Raw genomic sequence first — 8,045 nt, 5'->3', positions numbered from 1 at the left:
AGGTTGGGACTTAAATAGTTTTTTGAAGGACACAGTGCAACCTATAAGAATCATGTTCATTTACCACCTGTTTACTTCTGGAGAACCTGTAGTCACTTCCTTTCTAAGATCCTGCCGTGTAAGTGGCTTCCTTCTTTGATCAGCACAGCTAGAGTTTATATCAATTTTACTGTTTTTTTTTTTTGATGAATTGGTGTTTCTTTTCATTTATTCTTTCTAGTGTTTGTTCATTATATATCTTCTTTATTTCATTTTTTCCTTTCCTTTTACTTTGAATTTAATTCCTTCCATCTTTCTGGCTTCATATGTGAAAACTTATATTTTCTCTCTCTTTTTTACACGTATAACTATCTAAAGACAAATTATTTCCCTAAAATTGTTACAAATTTTTTTGTTAACCCATGTCGTAAAAGTATGCTGTGGGAGGGGGAGCACTGTGGCACAGTGGGTTAAAGTTCCAGTTTGCAGCACCGGCACCCAAGTCCCACCTACTCCACTTCTGATCCAGCTCTCTGCTTTGGCCTGGGAAAGCAGCAGAAGATGGCCCAAGTCCTTTGGCCCTGAATCTGTTTTGGAGAAGCAGAAGAAGTTCCTGGCTCCTGGCTTCGGATTAGTGTAGTTCTGGCCGATGCATCCACTAGGGGGTGAACAAGTGGATGGAAGACTCTCTCTCCTCTCTCTCTCTCTCTCTCTCTCTCTCTGCTTCTGCCTTTCTGCAACAGTGCCTTTCAAATAAATAGATAAATACTTTTTAAAAGATTTATTTATTTGGAAGAGTTACAGAGAGGTGAGGCAGAGAGAGAGAGAGAGAGAGAAGTCTTCCATCTGCTGGTTCATTCCACAACTGGCTGCAGAAGCTGGGGCTGTGCTAGTTTGAAGCTCGGAGCCAGGAGCTTCCTCTGGGTCTCCTACGCAAATGCAGGGGCCCAAGGACTTGCACCATCTTCTACTGCTTTCCCAAGTCACAGCAGAGAGCTGGATTGGAAGTGGAGCAGCCAGGACTTGAACTGACTTCCAGATGTGATGCTGGCACTGCTGGTGGCGGCTTTGCCTGTTACCCCAGAGAGCCAGCCCTAAAATACATAAATAAATCTTAAAAAAAAAGTGGACGTAAGTTACAGTGTTGTTAGTTTCATTTAAGACGTGGGATTCTCCTTGACTGTGTAAAATCATTTCCTTCAGAATTCTTATTTTTGCCACCTCATGCTCCAGAGAGAGATTTGATTATGTCTTTGTTCCCACTGGCTGTTGTGTTTGCCTCTCATGTTCCCTTCAGAATTGTTGATGTTTCTCCAAGGGCTTCTGAAGAAATCTGAAGACCCAGTTTCACGCTGTAGAAAGTTTGGTTTCTGAATTGAATCTTTTCACCTCTTGGAGAAAGGAGATTGGACCCCTGGAAGAAAGAAACATCCAATTTCACTTTTATATATTCCCAAGGATTGTACTTCGTACCACCTTCGTTGTCTGGAAGAAAATGTGGAGAAATCTATCAGATGCTGACACTCTGTAGCAGTACTTCACTCTTCTATTTAAGGAAACATTATTTAATTATTTAGGAAAACGAAGGTATAGGGAACAGTATTTGTTTTATGTATTATATCATTTCAAAATGTAAATTTGGCTCTCAGATTTCCTTATGCATATATCTATATATGCGTGTGTACTAAAAACTAGACATAGCTTCAGCTAACCTTTTGGATCTTTTCCACTTAGGGAGAGCCTAGGGCTTCTTCCACCCACTTGATGATGTGTTTATGGGTTCTGTTTGTGGAGAAGTAGGCAAGCTGTAGAAATTGCCTCTTGTATCAATGTTTTATGATTGATAGAGAATCTTAGTTCTCCATTTGGTCTCTGTCACAGATTGTGCATAATTAGATCTTCAAATTAAATTAATAGCTAGGAATGCCTTTAATGGCATCTGCTTGTTAGTTTAACTTGAAGAATCATTGTAGACATAGTTTCTTAGTTATTGGCTTTAGATGTACAGATAAATAATAAGAGAAAAATTTATACAATAACAAGGTACACTGGGAACACCTGTTGCATTTCTTTTACTAGTTTTTTTTTTTTTTTTAAAGATTTATTTACTTGAGAGGTAGAGTTACAGAGAGAGGTAGAGACAGATAGAGAGAGGTCATCCATCTGCTGGTTCACTCCCCAAAAGGCCAAGACTGGGGCTGGGCCAGGCCATAGCCAGGAGCCAGGAGCTTCTTCCCAGTTTCCCATATAGGTTCAGGGTCCAAGCACCTGGGCCATCCTCCACTGCTTTCCTGGCAGCAATAACAGGGAGCTGGATTAGAAGTTAGCAGCCAGGACTTGAACCCTACACTCACATGGGATGCCAGCACTGCAGGCTGGGGCTTTAACCCACTGTACCAGAGCTCCAGCCGTGTTTTACTAATTCCTAATTTTCATTGTTTTGTGAAGTCAAGAGGATTAGTCTTTACATCTTGAGAGTCCCAGGAGCAAATATTGCTATCACTTCTTAGAGATTGTTGATGTCAGTAAGTGTTTTCCTGATTCTTAAGAGTTTTGGATTACATATTTGTAAGATAAGGCTAATAATTTAAAGCCTACCTTATAAATTTTATTTTAAGGATTACAGAGCATGTGTGTAAAGTCCCTAATAACAGGATCAGACACAGGGTAGGTGCTACTGTGGTAGTTATTAATGTTATATGTTTTATTTGTAGAACCTTACAGAAAGGAAAATGTGTTTGTATTTATTATAGTAAGATAGGTTCATGCCTATATAGGTATTCCTATAACTTGTGCTCCAACGTTTTGTCTGTAGTTTTGCTACAGACCAGGCTCATGTTAGAGCTGCAGTTAATTTAAGCTTATTTCAGTGTCATCCTATCAGTTTCTTATGCAGATGTAATTCTGCTTTGTATATCATTAAAGACTTGCTATCTTGTATCTCAAAGAAGGTAACAGGACATTTCACAGGTTGTCAAAATAAACAAAGTTAATCCAACAGCTTTGTATAATAATGCCCCAACTTTATTAGCTACTTTGTCTAAAAACCTAGGTTCAGTGTCACAAAATTTAAAGAAAGAATGCCAGTGTCATTAGTCCTATAATCATATCACTCTCCTCCTATACTTGAAGAAATCCAGTAAAGCTTAATACCTTTAGGTACCTGTGGCTTCCTACGTCCCGTGGGTTCTGTGGTGGCATTTTAAGGGCTTCTGCGGACCATTGCCCTTGTCTAAGCCAAGGAATTTCTTCCTGCTTCTCAAGAAGTCCCCATCCTGAATTGTAATCACTTAGTTTGCTTCACCGGTTTGAATACAAGCTCTGTGAAAACCTTGTTCTATCTCCCAAGTTAGCATAGTGACTGGCACATACTAAGTGTCTTATACTTTTAAACTTTTAAACTGTCAGATTTATTTTCCTGTAGGTGGTGAGGATGTCATGGTCATATGTGACTGGAGTTGTCATTTGGTCCACTGCTTTTGGAAAGCAGTTTGATAATAAGCAGCATAAACTGTTAGCAGTTTTCATTCATCTTTGACCTACTAATTTCATTTCTGAGCCTGTCTTCTATAGAAATATTCTCCAATATTAGAAGATTGTATTATGCACAAGATGCTCATTGAAATATTATTTAGAATTGGAAAATAAACTACCTAAGATAATAATTATTAAATCAATTAAAAAATTTTCGTGAATTATTTTTGATTGCTGTGGAAAAAAGTAATATGAAAAAGGGTACAGAATGATTTTTGTCATTGCAAGAATAAGTAGACACCAAAATATGTAGTTACTGCATGAGATTGGTGGCAATACAGTATTGAATATATTTATTAATAGATATATATTTTATTTTATGTTTTACATAGCTGTTACTTCCCTAAGGAGAATAGTGATGAAGAAACTATTTTTTTCTTGCAAAAGAGATGTTAATTTTTCAGTTGTTCAATCTGTTTTTAGTTGTCAGCAAAATCATTCCTTTCTCTTAAAACCAATTGACAAAATTGTTTTATGATTTTGGTCTTGCTTTATTTTAGGAATTTATAGAATTGTCTTTCATTCTAGGAACAAAAAGTAACTTTCACCTTTTCAAATTTTAGGGATCCTGAAGGCCTTCGTGTATTCTACTATTTGGTACAGGATCTGAAATGTTTAGTTTTCAGTCTCATTGGATTACACTTCAAGATTAAACCAATTTAAGTGTGTATTTTTGAAGCTGTTGATATATTTAATAGAGGGTGGATAAGGGAGGGTTTGTATTACAATATTGGGATATTTATGATTATGAAAAACCTTTTTTGTATGTGCATTGAAAATAAGAAAATACATAAACAGGCTCAGTAGTCATCTTCACTTGCGTCCAAGTGGGCCGCACAGTTCCCTCACACATTAAAATCTGTAAATAAAAGCCATGTTTTGTTGAAAATTTTCTCCAATAAAACATACAAAAGCCTGAATGGAGAGTGGTTTTTAAAATTTTTCTTTTCTCTATCTCTGATTCACTTTAAAGATAATTGGGGATTGTTCTAGTAAGCACATCCTGTGGCAGAGTTCTTTCATATAGAAATGTATAGCCCAATTCTCATCCATGGAAGCCATGCAAAGACCGTCCCTTATTTCATACCTGATGGAACTTGATTTTCTGGTGCTTACAGAAGTTGGTTATAAAAGATTCTGAGTTTTTTACATTTGCAAAGCCTTCAGAGATTATTCACATTTAATTGTTTTTTAGTATAAACAAAAAGTGTTACAGGAGTGAAGTCAGTACCCCAGACAAGGCACATCGTTGATTATGCCTTTATTACTCATTTTACAATATTTGTATTTTGTTTATGTGAGAAACACCAGTTCCTGTCTTTATATGTTGTATAGAATCTAGACTTAAACACATGTAGGTATGTGCATATGTTTTTGGATAACTCCTGATGGGCACAGTTCCCACTTGTGTTTCCCAGTCTTCAATCTCTTTCTCATAGAGTTCATCTTTCATTAGTTGTATAAGTGACCATGCCTGTAGCGTGGTCTGAAAGAACCTGTAGGGTTCTGTCACTGCTCCATCCAAAGTCCCAGGAGTTGTGCTGTCCTGGTAGTAGGGTCTGCTGGCCCCAGCAACCAGTCAGTATTGCCTTAAGGGTGGAAGCATTAGTCTGAAGGCTTGTAGGGCCCTGTGCAGATAGGTTCTAGAATCTTCTGTCCAATGAACTTTTTTATCTAATGGAGAAGTATATTTTTGCAGTCTAATAGGGTAGCCATTAGCCACATGTGGCTGCTTGAGATGTGCCTAGCTAGTGTCATTGAAATCATAGTGCTATTTAACACTTTATTATGAAAATTGTCAAATGTACAAAAGCATTGAAATAATTGTAAGGAAAACACTCCATGGCCAACCTAGATTGTATACATTTTTTTTATGTAAGGAGACTATTATAATAAATCATCAGTTGGTTTTCTGCTTAGTGGTTATAATGTGCCAATAGACTACAAAATTAAGGAACACCAGTTTTGATTGCAATCAGGGCCATGTGTTTAGTGGCTACCCCTGGGCAGAGTAGCTGGAGAGCAGGCCTCCACAGCCTCTTTGCCTCTGAGTCCCATCTGACCTTCTCCACTGCTCGGAAGCCCATGACATTCCTGTCAGGTCTGCTGGGGGAGTCAGCCCATCTGTGCAAGACTACGCTGTCCTCACCCGCGGGTCTCCTGTATGAAGCTGAATATGTTCCAGCTGTAGACATTGGTGAACATGTAGCATAGAATCATAGTTCTCTCACATGTCAGCCTTAAAGAGGAAGAATGACTCTTTGAACTGCTGGTGTGCTCCCTTTTTGGTTGTTCCTTCAAGTACTCTTCGTTCTGTGACTCCTGTAGAATTAGATAATCCATTCAAAATAGAGCAAAATTGGGGAGAAAAGTTGTAGTAGATTTAAAAAAAATTCTTTTAACATATTGATTCTTTGACTCTATTCTCTAACTTCTCCCTAGTGTTAATTTCGAAATTTTGATCTACTGCAATTTCTTACATTCATTCCAAGAATGGAAAGTTCATTAGAATATTATATATATACATACATATATATATATGCACACTTATATTCAGATTTATTTATTTCTCTGAAAGGCAGAGTTACAGAGTGAAGGAGACAGAGGGAGATCTTCCATCCGCTGGTTCACTGCCCCAGATGGCTGCAACGACCAGGGCTGAGCCAGGCTGGAGTCAGGATCTTCATCCAGATCTCTCACATGGGTGCAGGGGCCCAGGTGCTTTAGCCATCTTCTGCTGCTTTCCCAGGTGCATTAGCAGGGAGCTGGCTTGGAATGGAGCAGCCAGGACTCCAGTTAGCACCACAGGGGATGCTGGTGTCACAGGCAGTGGTGTAACCATCCGTGCCACGACACCTGCCCCATTTTATAGTTTTCTCTCTGGTTTTCTTTTAGCTTGTTTGAACTGACTCTTACTTGATTGTAAACTGCTGATAGTTATGATCATTAGAAATTAATTAATTTGAGGGATACATGTGTTGTAGTGGATTAAGCTGTGGTTTAGGATTTCCACATTTCATATTGCAGTGTCTGATATGGAGTCCTGCCTCTATTTCTGATCAGGTTCCTGCTAATGCTCCTGGGGGATAGCAGGATGATGGCTCCAGTGCTTGGGTGCCTGCCACCCATGCAGGAGACCTGGATAGAGTTCCTGGCTTTGTCTGGCCTTGCCTTAACTCTTGTGGACACTGGGGAGTAAGCCATTGGGATGCAAGATCTCTGTCTCTCCCTCTCTTTCATTCTTCCTTGTAAATAAATAAATCTTTTTTCAAGGTATATTTTGTATATATATTTCATATTTTATATGTAACTTGTTTTCTGTGCTCATTCCAACCGATACACGTTGCTATAAAAACCTTTCAGTTAGCACAAAGCTTTCCATATTTACATATTGTTAACACTACAGAGCTGTATACTTCAACACACAGATGAGGATGTATCTTTTGGATGTGGTAAAACTGATGGTAATTTCTCACGTTTGGTCTGAACAGAGGACTTGAGCTTAGCTCAGCCAGAGCACTGTAAGGAGGACTCATGGGAACTGGGAAGATCTTCAGGCTTTGTCCTCCCATTCTGTTTTTACGTATGTATCGTTTGAGTGTCGTAGTTCCTCTGCTTCTTGCAGTTGATACAAGCAGGTAACTTCATTGAGTGTATTCATTTGAACATTTTAAATAAGAGTTAAATATGAGTATGAATGAGAGCTGAGATTATATATCTGTGCAGGCTACTTTGTCTTGGTGTGGAATGTGTGAGATTCATTAACACAGTCTATACTTTAAGTTCAGTTGCTAATCCATCTGATTGTTTTATGGATTCTTAGCTAGAATAGAAAAATTTTAAAGGTTAATGAAAATAAAGGTAAAAGATGATTTGAGGAGGAATGTGGGGTCTGCCTCAGAACACTACAAAGTGTAAACAGGTTGAAGAAATCTGCTGAAGATCTCTGGTATCTACCTTGTCCCCTTTCTCTGAACAGTATGATAAGGTGGAAAGTGATTAAAGAATAAAAAAATTTATTTGCTGATGGGTGTTTAATCATTTTTCCCTTTCAACCTATGCTTAGACTTTATCCCTTAGTGGCACAGAGTCCAGATAGTCATGTGAAATCCTTTTTGTTGTTATTCTTAGTTTCTAAAATGTTTCTTTCATTTGGTTACTTAGAAATCACAGGAAGGGTGGTTACTGTGTGAGGACTGGAGGCCCAGTTGGGACGATGCAGAATTTTAAATCTAGGCCATTAGGGAGCGAACACTGGGCCTGGCAATTAAAACTCCTGTGCTGCACATCAGTTCCTGGTTCCATCTCTTGATTCTGGTGCTGGCTGAAGAAATTGGGCTCCAGGCATCCACAAGGAAGACTTGAATTGAGTTCCTGGCCCCTAGCTTCAACTTTTGTCCAGTCTAGTTGCAGGCATCTGAGGATTTAGAAACCAGAAGCACAAAATTCCATCCAGGTCATCACGTGAGTGGCAGCGGCCCAAGTGCTTGAACCATCAACCTCTGCCTTCCCAGGCCATTAGCAGGGAGCTG

This window comes from Oryctolagus cuniculus, chromosome 9, assembly GCF_051225735.1.
Source record: "Oryctolagus cuniculus isolate XC-2025 breed Fujian yellow rabbit chromosome 9, ASM5122573v1, whole genome shotgun sequence".
Taxonomy (NCBI): Eukaryota; Metazoa; Chordata; class Mammalia; order Lagomorpha; family Leporidae; genus Oryctolagus; species Oryctolagus cuniculus.
This window is presented reverse-complemented; position numbering follows the sequence as displayed.